Below are 13,975 nucleotides of genomic sequence, written 5' to 3'. Positions count from 1 at the left end.
ATTAGCATAACGAAGGTCACGTTCCTACACTTCTCGTCCCATTTGCATCAAGGTGTTGAGTGCCTGACATACAGCAGTGTTGCTGCTCTTTACCGGAATCCGAGCCAGATTTTGCAATATTTTCAATTTTGTTTGGAAAGGATTTAACAACCCTCCTGCAGAGCGCAGCGCAGCTCCTGGCTCAGGGCAGCCGCAGCCTTAGGGGGTTTGCGTTAATCTCTCTGCTAATTAAATATGACGGAGCCCTCTCTCCCTCCCTCTGCCGCTCCTAAACACCACCTCCTGCCAGCACCTTCCCCGGAGACCCCCCCTCCTCTGTCAGCCGCTCTGCTCTGTGCCAGGAGGCAGCCATCAGGGGCAGCTCTGAGCAGTGCTGGGGGGGAGGAAGGAGCTAGGAGTGACAGGCACCATCTGTCAGTGTCAGGACAGTCTGCAGATGGAAGACAGGCGAGCCAGGGGAAACCTGGGCCCTCCGTAGAGCAGAGAGTGGGGAGAGGGATGGGAAAGAGACGGCAGCAGTGAGAGGAGGAACAAAGCGTAGGAAGAATAACAGATCCCATAAGGAAAACCGAAAGGCAAATGGGAAACAGAAAAATGGGGGAGATCTCAATCCACACAGGGGAAGACTGTGCAGGAGGGATAGAGGCATTGACATGAATATGTGGCCTCTGAGACTATGAATCCAGGGAAGAAGTGACTGGATAAGACAGCAGCGGCATAGCTGGAGAGCAGCCCTAATAAGAGGGAGTTTTCTAAACTAGAACATTGTAAATCTTCCATAATAAATGACATTTGCAGCACTATGTGGTCATTGCAGAGGTCAAATATAAATGAAAGTAAATCCCTGTACTTGTCTCACTGCTCCACAGGTGGGACAATATATGCAGTAATGCCACCCCCACCCCCTTTTTCTTCAAGACACTAAATGGACAACTGTATCTGACCAAGTGGCATTTAAAAACTCGCATCCTAATGATTCCAGCTCCCACCACCACCCAAGTTGTATTTCCAGTCCACCTGTTGCTTACATGTATGGAATGAATACATTTTGCAGGCTCAAACAATTTTGTCTGTTGTAAAAATGATGTACTTCTCCGCAACAGATGTGAGATGCATCCGGACAACACTGGAGGATTGACATATGCGATTTGTCTCCAATACAATGTAGCCCAGTCCTGAGGGATCAGAGTACAATTAAAAAAAAAAATGCAATCAAAACACGGTTTGAAAGAGTAAATGAGGGTTGTATATACGAACAGTGCTCAAAGGTGCAAATTTGCATTAAAGTCACAGCAGCCAACCAGGCGTTTGCTGTCATTGTCATATTCCTGCACTAGATAAAAGCGCATTGCTGATTGGCTGCTTTAATTTCAGTGCAGATTTGCAAAATGTATACGGCCTTAGGGGCACATTTATCAATGTTCGGCAAAAATGAAAAATGGTTATCAATCATTATCGCATGGATAAGGATTGAACTATTTCTCAAATCTATTAAAAACGGATCACTGAAACAGCAGTTCCAACAAACTGCTGTTTCTGTGATAAAAAAAAATCACACCCCGCCTCTTCGGAACGCAACGTCCACGGATCTTCAGCTCTGCTCTTCGGAGCAGAGCTGACAGCACTGAAATCTGACAATTATGATAATGTACGCCAGCTTCCAAAAACGAAAAGGAATGCAAAGCAGCAGATATCCACGATATCTGCTGCGATGCACCCTTCTTAAATATGCGGGACACACAGAGGGACATTTTTTTAATGGTAAGTGCACGATAGTGCAGTATCATCATTTGTTAAATATGCCCCATAGTAATTGTTGCTGCTATATAGTGTGAACAGAACGTCGATCTCTATGTTGTCAGTCTCCTCAGTGCAGCTCGGGATCAGTCAGCGCAGCAAATCTGTCCTCTGAACAGCCAAGGGGTTGAACTTGGGAGGTTACCTGTCAAAAAATTAATAAGCATCATAATCGGCTCTTTGTGAAAAGGACTGCAGGTCGTCTGCCGCTCCACGTTGTCAGTGCAGTCACTCACTCTAGCACCGAGGATACTATCCACACTTGTGTCAGAATAGGCTGCGTTATAGAGATTGGTTCACCACACATAGCTGCATCCACGGGGTATGTGTGTCTGTGACCTACACATTAGGTAGACTTTATTTTGTGTGTGAGATAAATGACATCGCTCTGAGAGGGTGACATCACCAAGGCATGAGGAACAAACTGTGTTTAGGCTTATAAAGAATAGAACAGGTCTATGCCTTTTATTATAATGATTGAAAGGTGCATAACAAATATTATGTACCGTTTTCTTATGTAATATTTGTTTACTTTGGCAACAAACTCAAATGTGTTCAAAATAAAGCAAATTTCTTTGCAACAATTACTACGTTCTGATACAGCCCAAGAATGAAACAAATGACATAAGCAGCCAGGGTTGTATTCTTTATGGCAGTAGTGGGCAACAGGCGCCCCGCCGAGCCTTCTCTTGCTGTCCCCCCAACCATCTGCTCACAATCTTATTAGAACAGAACAGCTAACTGTAGTGTCACATGACCCCTCTGCACGGAGCAGGGAGATCACGCGGTATGTACAGCGGAGAGGGAGAGCGTTGTGCACTCCGTCCTCTGCGGCCCCATCGATGACCCCATTGAAGGCTGGAGGGCCAACCCTGCAGCTCTCCAGCTACTTCATGTTGCCTGTCACTGCCCTATGGGCACCATGTTAATAAACTATCATTCAAGAGTACACAAGTAGACTACTAAATATTGACATGTGGAGAAATGATGAATCTTTAGTGCTTTCACCATGTTGTTACAAAGATAAGTCAACAGACCCTAAATGATTCCTATTCCCTGTTCAATCCCCTAAGACTAAACAGGAACACCTCATAAATTGGACTTTATTATAATATATATATATATATATATATATATATATATATATATATTATGCGTCAGGAGACCAAAACAGATGAGAACTGGGTATAGATGTTCTGCAATGAGGGAACTACTGCAGGATCTTCCTCCTCCACACGTTTCATCTCTCTCAGAATTCCTCCTGATGAAACGCGTTACTGTACACTCTGCCTCTCGGTATCATGGTGCCCATCGCAGAGCATCTGTACCCAGTTCTCATCTGTTGGTTTCCTGACATTTTATCCACGGAAGTGGGATTGAAGGACTCATTGGGGATTACAGATAAGCCTGATTCATATGTTTTATTTTACAACCAAGCGGGATTATACAGATAATCTTGATAATTTTCTCTTTCTGGTACCATATTAATGGTAACGGGCTACCTATTGGATCTTTCACTGGTCTGACAATACTACACTATATTTGGCATTTCTCCATTTTTTTTGTATGAATGCACGAGATTGGAGCAAATATAGAAGTTCCAAGTGTCACTGTCCAGAGTCCTGGTTTGAAGAGCACTTTTCAAGTTGAGTTCTGGTACGCCCTTACTTACAACTATGGTTTTTGGACTACTTTCCTTAAACTACTACACTATTAGGCGCCCTTGTGCCCTTCTACTTTGTTTCCTAGATTTGTTATCGGCTTAACCGACCGGATTCCTAAAGGAAGGCAGCCCCCTTACAAGGAAGAAGTGTATGGTGTGAACTCCATATTGTCTTTTATACAACCTTGTTTTGAGTGCCAGTGTTTATTGCTTAGTATGCTATCATTATCATCATCATCATCATCAGCTATTTATATAGATACTAATTCCACAGCGCTGTACAGAGAACTCACTCACATCAGTCCCTGCCCCATTAGGGCTTACAATTTAAATTCCCTTGGGTGCCAAAACCCCATGGACCTCTATTGCAATTTAGAATGTAGACAAAACTATCCTTCAGAGTATGATTAACGTTTATAGACTTATTTTTCTGTAGTATACCGTGGTCGAAGTGGAAATTTAGAAGTGTAGGTATGAAAACTGTAAATGGGATTGTAAGTGAATGGAATTTGATAGTGTTAAAATGAAGGCAGTAGGAGAAGTGGCGGTATGGCATACTACCATATTCCAGCGATAAAAGCCCATGCAACCACTATGGAGCCTGGTGAAACAGCTTGTCTGATCACGTCCCAATCTTACTGGTGACCCCCCCCCCCCCCCACCACCACTCTGCCGGTCCACAATTGCACTTTAGATGTCACATGCAAGCTCTGCCACTACTCTTAGGATATTAGGGTATCGACAACCAAACTGGAAATTCTGGGAAAAGTGTCAAATGAATTTGCCCTTTACAAACCACTGAAATTCTTACAAGCATGACAGGTGATAAAATACTTCTCCCCTAGCTCTGTCACAAAATGTACAGGATTTCCTGCTAGTATTATGGCCTTTTGTTTATAAGGAGCCACAAAGGGTCTGTAGAGCTGTACAGAGAGCATACAATAAAATGGTACATGACATAATGGGACATTACACAGCAAGGAAAAGCCCAACCAGCAGCAAAGAGGTACTAGGCCGGGTATAACCTTTACTGTAACTCAAGTAAAGAGGCCTAGTTGGCATTATCCCGACGACCATTGTTCTTTCTAATCTCTCTTGTTAGTAGCCTACTAACATCATTAAAGTTTACAAGGTCAACCACACAGGAACCAAGGAGACAAATGTGGAATTCAAGGGAAACTTTACATTACAGCTTGTGGTCCTTCATAACAGACAGTGTTTACATGTTGTTACCGTTCATCTTCAATCTATCAATTTATGTATGTACCACAGCGTTACTTGAGATTTAACCCATGAAATCTGGAATTTGAAAGTGGAAACACTGATAATAAATGTATCTTTACATGAGTAGTTTAATATCAATTAGGCAGGAACAGCTTAAACAGTTAAACTGTAGTTATTTTGCACATAGGAAATTGTGAATATGGCTGAGGAAGACTGATGGCCACTAGTTGTTTCTATTTTTTCCTTTTGACCCAACTGTTAGATATCCGAGATGCCATTAAATCTACCACTATAATGTGGCTTCATTCCCCTATGTATATCCCACCCTCTAGAGGACTGTCCAGATGTCCCCACGAGTAGCCGTGTGTGGGTAATGGCTGGGACACTTATGGATTATGTGTCAGGGAACATTACAGCTTGTCCATAGCACGGAGGAAAGATTAGAAGGTCACCATCCGTCTTCCCTAATCTTCCCTACTGGGCCCCTGTTAAGATGATGGCAATGGCCGACCCTCATCACCATTTATTTATATAGCGCCACTAATTCCGCAGTGCTGTACAGAGAACTCACATTAGTCCCTGCCCCATTGGAGCTTGCAGTCTAAATTCCCTAACATACACACAGACAGACAGACACAGACTAGGGTCAATTTAATAGTAGCCAATTAACCTACTAGTATGTTTTTGGAGTGTGGGAGGAAACCGGAGCACCCGGAGGAAACCCACACAAACACAGGGAGAACATACATTCTCCACACAGATAAGGCCATGGTCGGGAATCAAACTCATGAGTGTGTGTGTGTGTGTTTTCATTCGTTCGGGCATACAATTTGGTGAAGTTCAACCAGTGCTTTAGGTAGAACCGTGGTAGAAAAAAAATTGGAGCCCTGAAAATTCAGTTTCATTACAATGAAAACAATTAATAAAAGTGAGATAGAAGTCATGAGAACTGAATTCAAGCATAGTGAATACATGTCTAATAATATGCAATTTACATGGAAACAAAGTAAATCTCAGTTCCAGGGGCTCTTTTGATGCTGAGGGTTCATAAATAATGTCCTCTCTGGACAGAATATGCCATTTTTGTATTTTGTTTTGTTGTTCAGTGGAAGATCTTAATGTATGCACAGATTTCCTATCAATCTTAGTAGGGTCTGACATATTGCTTACTTTGCTGAGCTAAATTGTAATACCATCTGCTTATACTAAAACTAGAGTTAGAAGTTGTGGGGGAAAAGTGAAGTCAATAACATTGATTATCTCGTTACAATGGTTAATTTACTATTAACTTATGGGAGAATTTTTATTTTTTAAGGGGACACTATTATAGCATTATATTATGGGGGAAATGTTAATATATAATAATATTAACTGATCGTTAATGGTGGATATAATTATTTATGTTGCACAATTTGGCATTACATAGTGCCCGATTAATATAATAATGAAATAATTTTGTCCTCTTAATATAATGGAGGAAAAAAAAATCAATCATAAGTTAATATTAAATTAATTTTGTCCCTTAATCAATAAATAATGATTGCCCAATTATTTTAAATGTCAATGGTGCTTTCTCTTATGTTCTGAATGGGAAAAATAACTTTAAACAGCATGTTTGCGCCATCAAGCCATTCAGAAGCAGGTATCATCATCATCATCATCATCATCATCATTTATTTATATAGCGCCACTAATTCCGCAGCGCTGTACAGAGAACTCATTCACATCATCACCTGCCCCATTGGAGCTTACAGTCTAAATTCCCTAATATATACACACACTCACACAAAGACAGACAGAGAGGGAGACAGAGACTAGGGTCAATTTTTGATTGCAGCCAATTAACCTACCAGTATGTTTTTGGAGTGTGGGAGGAAACCGGAGCACCCGGAGGAAACCCACGCAAACACAGGGAGAACATACAAACGCCACACAGATAAGGCCATGGTCGGGAATTGAACTCATGACCCCAGTGCTGTGAGGCAGACGTGCTAACCACTAGGCCACTGTGCTGTCCAGCCTTTTGTATAGCGGTTTTAACCAAACCGCTGACGGTTTAGCTTTTTCAATCCACCAAACAGCGCCATCCATTTAAAATCGCAGCCTCAAACTGCCCTATAGTAAATGCGGAGGTTTGGACCACTAAACCGCCGGCGATGTGTGGAGGTTTAAAATTGCCACCAAACTCGCTTCTTAATAACTCTGTGGGCAAGATTTACCAAGTGTCCCTGATTAATCAAATTGGCATTGCTGTGCCTAGCCAGGGTCCTGTAAAAGGTCTTGTTCCTTATCAATGTATGTCCCAGACTGTGTACGTGATATATCCTTCCGGGGTGGTGAGTTATGTGGCCTTGTGGTAGATATGTGAAGAACATAATACAGAAGAAATACACATGGTGACGTACGTTCAAATAAGTAGATATATTAAATAATATTAAATTCCACTGACATTTAGATGTCCGTAGACTGTTGATGTGATCTTGGTGTGCTCTTCCGTGTTGGAAGACTTTTATCTCTCAGTTGTGATGTTGATGAGTCCACCATTAATGTGCCTATGGCGTGGGAGAAAAGAGAAAAAAATGCAGCAATAGTTAATTACATCACTCAGGTTTCAGTTGGTAGAAAATGCCAAGATGTGCGCTTACAATGAGCAAGATGGCTTTGCCGTGGTTGGATACAGCCTGGATGGAGACTTGCAGGTGAATATTTACTCTGTCAAATCACTTGGATGTCCTTACTGTGGCTGCTGTTTCATCCCTAGCGTATACTCCCCTGTTGGCAAACTTATTTTTCGTTAGTGATAATGTTGGCACAAATTTTTCAAAATGCACATAGAGGGAAAGAAAAGGGAGGCGGTAATAATGGAGTATGTCATACGTAGAAATTTAATGGTTAAAATAACAAGTTTTGCACTCACAAAAAGCAAGCTGTTATCAGCATGAACGGATACTGGTAGTCACGTAAATAAAATATACAGGCAGATGTTCACTCTGTGTCAGGTTCTCTCCATAATCGGTAGGTTAATCAGCATATGGAGGAAGACAAAGGGAGTGTACAATAGTGAAAATTGTTTCGGTATTATGTGGACTTCACAAGGTCATATACACTCACGTGTCTGATGAATGAGCCGGACGTTGATGGTTCTAGTAGTTGCTGGGTCGCTGTGGATTCCTCGGGCTCCTGTGTGGACTTCAGTGGTCCTTCTCAGCACGGCTACAAGTGTCGGATGCAGTATAGGCTACTTACTTGAACGTACACCAACGTGTATTTCTCCTGTATTTTGTTCTACCACAAGGCCACATAACTCACGACCCGGGATGGACACAGTCTGAAACATACATTCATAAGGAGCAAGACCTTTCACAGGACACTCACCAGGCCCCCCAGTGCCAATCAGAGACACTTAATAACTCTGCCTGAACATGTTGTTTAAAATCTGGGTGCCCAAGTGTCATTGATGTGCTAGTCTGTCTGATAAAATCCCACAGAAGGGCTACTGTAGCACAAATTGCTGAAAGAGTTAATGATAGAAAGGTGTCAGAACACACCGTGCATCACAGCTTCCTGCGTATGGGGCTGAGTAGCCACAGACCGGTCAGAGCGCCCACGCTGACCCCTGTCCACTGCCAAAACTGCCTACAATGTGCAAGTGAGCGCCAGAACTGGACCATGGAGCAATGGAAGAAGATGGCCTGGTCTGATGAATCACGTTTTCTTTTACATGATGCACATGGCTGACTGCATGTGCGTTGTTTACCTGGGTCAAAGATGGCACCAAAATGTACTACGTGAAGAAGGCAAACCGGCGAAGACAGTGCGATGCTCTGGGCAATGTTCTGCTGGGAAACCTTGGTTCCTGCCATTCATGTGGATGTTACTTTGACACGTACCACCTACCTAAAGGGAAATGGTATTCCCTGATGGCAACTGCCTCTTTCAGCAGTATAATGTGACCTGCCACACTGCAAAAATTGTTCAGGAATGGTTTGAGGAACATGACAAAGAGTTGAAAGTGTTGACTTGGCCTTGTTTTGGGCAACATGCGGGGGACCTACACAGTATTGGGTGGTTTAAATGTTGTGGCTGATCGGGGGGGGGGGGGGGGTGTATATGTGTGTATGTATGTGTGTGCAATAAATATATGTATGTACACACACACACACACACACACACACACACACACACACACACACACACACGTCAAAGTGGAAATTTAGAAGTGGTGCTATGGAAAATATAAGTGATTGTAATTTAATACCGCCAGAAGACATCCCACTCCCACTACTGTGGGTGTGTGTATATATGCATAATACATAATGTGTATAATGTATAGGTGTGTGTGTATATATGTAATATGTGTGTATGTTTATAATATACGTATTTTATATACACACACACCCTCCAAAAAATGTGTGTGTATATAGCTGCTGTTACCAATGCAACTGAGCTGGAAATAATTTGGAAATTTTCCGCCTACTGTGAGGATCTTCCTGAAATCTAGTCCATTGAGATTAATAAATATAAATCAATTATAAAACACACACCATTTTAAGGCCTCCAGATCCCGTCCTGCAAAGATTCTTTAGCGCGTACAGACAGAATAATATATTGAAATGCTTTAAAAAAATATATTTACTGTAAAACTGGGGGAAACTTGTTATAATGGATGTCAGCGGTGTGTGAGGCAGCCACATTATTCATGTTTTTGACAAGTCACGCAAGAAGCCTCACACTTGCTATAAGAGTTACCTGCAGCGCGCAGAGCCGGCGCGGCGTTACAATCGGCTATTGTGTGTTTAGGGATGTAGCTGTAGATATTGTTTATACGACTGAAAGCCTCTGAGACCAAATCACGGACAGCATAACCGTAGTTGCAGAATATGAAGTGTAACATGAGGTTTATTATTAAACCTCCGCTGGTAATAGATTCTCATTGTCTAGCCTGTCAGGGGTTAATCCCCCCCCCCACCAGTCCGTTGGCTTGGATGATGTGTGAGAGATATTGATGGGCAGGACCTGGAGGTAGCTGCAGGATATGAACACCGCTTGAGGGGTGTACTGAGCCAGCAGTTGCTGGGCTGGAGCAGGCTGTTAGGGGAGACACTCCATTACTTGATATAGCTTCATTTACAGTCTGGGGACATCATGTTTTCTGAATCTTAACCTGTCTCTCTCTTATTTCATCCTAATTCTTCTCACTACTCCTCTGTTCTGGGCTCTTCCCTGCCCTGCTCTTACTGATTCTTTAATGCACAGTGGATAAAATTATTTGGGAGCCCATCTAAAAAGTAGCTGGTTCTTTTGTGAAACCGAGGAACAGGTGCAGTCATTGTGCCCCATAGATATTACCCCCAAATGTTAGGTCAAAGTTGTTCCACTTTGTATAAACTGTCGTAAGATCAGGTTAGGGTTGTCGTCACCTAGGGGTAATCACTTCTTATGCAGCAGCTAAATAATAGCACACCGGTCCAGTGCTTCGATATAAGGTGCAGCTAGTTTTATTTAGCTGAATAAAATAAACAAAACAAATCCTAGTCTGTCCGGCTCTAAGTAAGCTAATCAGAGAACTCCCTCTCTAAGGTGGAAGGACCTAGTGTCCCTCTCACTCAAAGCACAGAAGTTACATATAACAATGGCAGTGACTCTAAGCAGGCCTCTGACCTGTTCCCCAGGCAGTGAGAGACTGAGGGAACAGCCTTTTAACTTCACCTCACAGGTGCAACTCCTAATTATCCAGCAAAGTTTCTGGCAAGTTGTAAGTCCCGCAATGGGCCTAATGAATGGAGCTCGTCCTTCTTTCTCCATTCATAACCCCAGGGACCCTACACCGGTTCCCCTTGCATACAAAATAATATTTGTTCCCAAAATACAAGTGATCTCCCTTGGGTTTTAAAACACATAGGACCTGGGACATAAATAGCGTTCATCACTAATTTCCTCAGTGTTTGTCACACATCAAATATAAATTGTATATATATGACAATATAACTTTACAGATACGCAGTCAGCTATGCATAACATGCAGTATACCACTGATTTGGTCCTAAGTAGGGATGGGAAACCCTTTTATCCAGTATCTGAGACCCCTTGTCCTCTAAATTAGTGGTGGGCGACCTGCTAGATATTGTCGGCTTACATGTTGCCCCAGACACTTCCAAAGGGCTGTATGTTACAGTTGTTTCAATTGTTCTTGGTGGTCAGTTATTGGGAACTGTTATATAGCGTATACAGGTGCCGTGGCAAACGTGGTCTGACTGTTCCTATAATTAGGAGACCTGGGGCTCAGGCTAAGGCCGGCAGCTGCTGTCATGGTAACTAATAGAAACTGATTTCACCAGCAGTAGCAATATACCCAGAGATATGCCCTGTGGTAGTAATAAAGCTTAGTAATGCCCACTCTTAGTAATATGCCAGCAGTAGTAGCTGTAATGTGCAGTAGTAGTTTGGTGGCACAAGAGCTGTGAATCTGGCCAGCGTCACGTGACACGTCACGTGACATAATGTTGCACCTCCATAGGATGAGATAGTAGCAGAACATTATCACAGTGTTTAAGCAGGTCTACTTCTAAAGACAAATATAAATAATGTCCCTTCCGTGTCTGCAATTACAGTGGTTCAGGTTGGTACTGCAGGGAGTTTCCCTGTTTTGTATATTTATCATCTAAGTCAGGCCTGTCCAACCTGCGGCCCTCCAGGTGTTGTGAAACTACAAGTCCCAGCATGCCCTTCCAGCTATCAACTGGTTGTCTACCGGCAAAGCATGCTGGGGCTTGTAGTTTCACAACATCTGGAGGGTCGCAGGTTGGACAGGCCTGATCTAAGTGGAGTTATTTGAGTTTGCAGCAATAATATCAGTGATCTACTTTGTCTGACATGTAAACAATCATATATCAATAATCGGATCGGCCCACAGAACAGTCCTGGGGGTAAATGTATCAAGCTGAGAGTTTTCCGGCGGTTGTTGAAAAACCAATCAGCTGCTATCTATCATTTATTTAGTACGTTCTACAAAATGACAGCTAGAATCTGATTGGTTGCTATAGGCAACATCTCCACTTTTCAAACCCGCCGGAAAACTCTCAGCTTGATACATTTACCCCCAGATTTACTGGGACCTCATAACGGGTGCACCTCAAGTGTTGCTCTGTATATAGATTTTCTTATAGTGTACAGATGCAACAGTGGTTGTGTGATGGATATTGGTAGTGTAGTTAATAATTCTGCTACAGTGATTGTTAAGCCTGGGAATATGATTTGTTGTTCAGATTGTTTGTACAAATGTCTCTGCACACAAAGAAAACCTTGTGTGCTTTGGTATACTATAAAACCTCTTCAGTAATGCTAACAGGTCACCACTAAGACAGTCTAGTCTAGTGCACAGTTATTAGTTGCCTCTGTGCAGGTTGCATTGCCGGCTGAGGTGATGGCTACGGACTGGTGACCTGGTCCCCCTCCCACACCACAGTGAGAAAAAGTGTCTATACCGTCCAGTTTAAATCAATAAACCCCACAGGAAACGCATCACACTGTTGTTTGTCACTGGCGTTTGTCCCCGCAGAGGCCCAAATCGGAACAAACATGTCTGCGCCAATTTTTAACCCTTTGGTTGTCGATATCTGCTTCTGAATTTATTTTCAATTTGATTTAAAATGCGTTTAAATATATTTTTGGCAAACTAGGTAATTCTTCCAATGAATCTCCAATTTCCCACACAAAATGAAATGATGAGAACGTATTTCGCCTAGGGATTGAGTAGGGTAGAGCGCCTATAATTCTTAAATGAAAAGTTGGGACACCACTGTAACCAAGAGTTTTCTCAGGCCATAAAGTCCAGTATACCTTCAGGGAAAAAAGTCTTGTGAGTTATATTTTGGGTGGAAAAATTGGGACTATATTGAGGTTACTAGATCATGCTCTCTTAGGGGTATATTTACTAAACTGCGGGTTTGAAAAAGTGGAGATGTTGCCTATAGCAACCAATCAGATTTTAGTTAACATTTATTTAGTAAATTCTACAAAATGACAGCTAGAATCTGATTTGTTGCTATAGGCAACATCTTCACTTTTTCAAACCCGCAGTTTAGTAAATATACCCCTTAATGTACCACAAAACCTTTACATGCTCCGCTCAATTTCTCTTAACAGCAGACGTATCTATATTAGAAAGAAATTCTCTGATCCATTATGCGCTTGTAAGTCAAGTAATTCAACCTTGTACTCTACTGGCATAAACATACAATATGTGACTGTCATTGTATTTTTGTAATGAGGAACATATGTCCAGGGACAGTGTCATGGTTTAAATTTGTCCCTGGAAAAATCCTTATTTTTCAATATTAATATACTGCACGGTATTAAGGCTGCTATAAAAAGTGTTGAGCTCTCTATAATCTGTCAAACTAGGCTCCTGTCTGACCATCATCATCATCATTTATTTATATAGCGCCAACATATTCCATAGCGCTTTACAATTGGGGACAAACATAGTAAACTAATAAACAAACTGGGTAAAACAGACAGAGGTGAGAAGGCCCTGCTCGCAAGCTTACAATCTATTGGACAATGGGAGTTTGACACATGAGGTTAAGTCTACATTTGCAGTTGGCCCAGCCAGACTGCAAAGGTAAAAGTGACTCATAAGCTAAATGATCCTGTCACACAACAATGTTGGTCAAGGGTTAGTTGTATAACAGGTGGTAATAGGGTAGTGTAGTGAGGTTAAGAGGGTGGTTGAGGAATATTATAAGCTTGCCTGAAGAGGTGGGTTTTCAGAGAAGGCTTGAAAGCTTGTAGACTAGAGGAAAGTCTTATTGTGCAAGGGAGAGAATTCCATAGAGTGGGTGCAGCCCGGAAAAAGTCCCGTAACCGGGAATGGGAGGATGTAATGAGTGTGGATGAGAGACGCAGATCTTGTGCAGAACGGAGTTGCCGAGTTGGGAGATATTTTGTGACAAGAGAGGAGATGTATGTTGGTTCAGCTTTGTTGATGGCCTTGTAGGTTAGTAAAAGTATTTTATATTGGATTCAGTAGAAAACAGGCAACCAGTGTAGAGACATACAAAGTGATTAAACTGAGGAATAACGATTTGCAAGGAAAATCAATCTTGCCGCAGCATGCAAAATAGATTGTAGAGCTTTGAGTCTGTTTTTGGGAAGGCCAGTAAGGAGGGAATTGCAATAGTCAATGCGGGAGATGATAAGTGCATGAATTAAGGTTTTTGCAGTGTCTTGTGTGAGATGTGTGCGAATTTTGGAAATGTTTTTTAGATGTATGTAACATGATTTAGATAT

Source organism: Mixophyes fleayi, chromosome 11 (genome assembly GCF_038048845.1).
Source record: "Mixophyes fleayi isolate aMixFle1 chromosome 11, aMixFle1.hap1, whole genome shotgun sequence".
Taxonomy (NCBI): domain Eukaryota; kingdom Metazoa; phylum Chordata; class Amphibia; order Anura; family Limnodynastidae; genus Mixophyes; species Mixophyes fleayi.
This window is presented reverse-complemented; position numbering follows the sequence as displayed.